The following is a 1738-nucleotide window of genomic DNA, read 5'->3' on the forward strand; positions in this document are numbered from 1 at the left end:
GCACATATAAAGTTATAAATAGTAAATAGTTTTATTTAAGAAAAGAAGCCCATTTCATTAAGCCCCTGCACCGGTCTCAAAGTATTGAAGTTTTATTAACCTTTACCCAGGTGTGTGAATTATGTATTACTTATATAGTTATGTATTTTATTTTGAATTCCCATGTGCTATAAATGTATATTATTATTATTAGTAGTAGTAGTAGTAGTGGTAGTAGTAGTATAAGGACATAACGTTTTACTTCAGTGAACCTGAGACAAAATAATATTTTCTCCAAAAATTATATAACAACATATTTGAAACATTTGGGGTTCTTCTTGTTAGCACCTTATGTGAATGCTTGCTTGACTTTGTAAATACAAAAGGCAGCTGCTATTAAATCCCCTTTGTCATTCAATACCTATTATACTGAGCAACACATGTACATGAACACAACGCTGTGACACCTGAGAGGAAACATCTACCAAATCCAAACAGTTTTTGTAAATCTTGGGAATTAGTGGCAGGATTTCCACACTGTATGGTTGGGTAATCAGGGAACGGAGAATTATGTAAGTCTTGGACCAGTGAGCGTACGTTTGCTGACAATCATTAGTGGAAAGTCTTTTAAGGATGTGTGTTTGGGCTGCAGAATTGAAACTTTTGTCTCAGCTGTGAGTAGGTGATATTTGTTCATCTCAAAGATGGCAAATGTTGCTGTTGTGTAGTAAACATGACAATAACCATATCCAACCGTACTGTGTGCGCTGGTGTTCTATCGCATATATTGCATTGTCTAACACACTATAATCTGGCAAGACTTAGAGGACATTTGGCTTGTATCTTTATGAATTTTACTAAGAAATTATGATTGAAAAGTAATTTAATGTAAACAGGTGATTGGCAGTTACCTGCTTTGATGAGACATCAGCATGAACCCCTTCTTAAGTTCAAATGACACTTTTGTATTCCCAAGGCTGCCAGAGTCCTGGTGACATAAATTTAATTTTTTGTCCTCGATGGTCCATGTAGACCTCTGTGTCCATGTCTAAAATGCAGCCAAAAAGTTTAGGGCATGCACGCAACTGAATGTGTGCTGTCGATATCCGTTTTAAAAAGGACGTTTACACTTGATTAGATAAGTGTCCCTTTCCTTTGACTAACATTATCTTAGCTTTTTATTTTTTTTAAATAAACACAAGAACAAGGTGCCTTTTTTGGAACCTTAAATGTTTCTTGCGTTCAGCTTCTCCTCAACTGTCCACCAAAATTATTTGGAAAAGAAACTGTTTCTTCTGTGATGCTAACATTAAATCTGTTGTTCTTTTAAAGTTTGGATGTGAGAGACTGATCTAACATCCTCACATCTCTTGTCAGAATTTCTTTCAGAGATGTGCAACCTATCTTTGTGTCACTTGCAGTGCTGAATCTGCTCTTCACCCTGGGAAATGAAATGGAGGAAAGTCTTGGTGTTCCCTGTGATGGAAGCCACTGGATCAACATAAAGTCCTCATCGAGGAGCTCCACTCCAGAGGCCATGAAATCACAGTGATGCGGCCATCAGACAGCTGGTACATCCAGCCAGAGGTCCCCCTCACTACAAGGCCATCACTATAAATGCCTCTGCTGGTTTTGATGAAGAACTCTTTGGGTCATTTGCAACTACGGTGATTACCATGCAGCGAGAAGGTGCTTCACTTATGACCCGTATATCTAAAGGATATGGCATGTTGGAGCAGTTCTATGAGATGAATAAACA

The 1738-nt window shown here is 37.8% G+C and overlaps 1 pseudogene; it reads left to right on the top strand.

The window, feature by feature from the left end:
• LOC116689374 (UDP-glucuronosyltransferase 2B17-like) overlaps positions 1–1738 on the top strand; it is a 36400-nt pseudogene that overhangs the window by 33660 nt on the left and 1002 nt on the right.

Source organism: Etheostoma spectabile, chromosome 5, assembly GCF_008692095.1.
Source record: "Etheostoma spectabile isolate EspeVRDwgs_2016 chromosome 5, UIUC_Espe_1.0, whole genome shotgun sequence".
NCBI classification, from domain to species: Eukaryota; Metazoa; Chordata; class Actinopteri; order Perciformes; family Percidae; genus Etheostoma; species Etheostoma spectabile.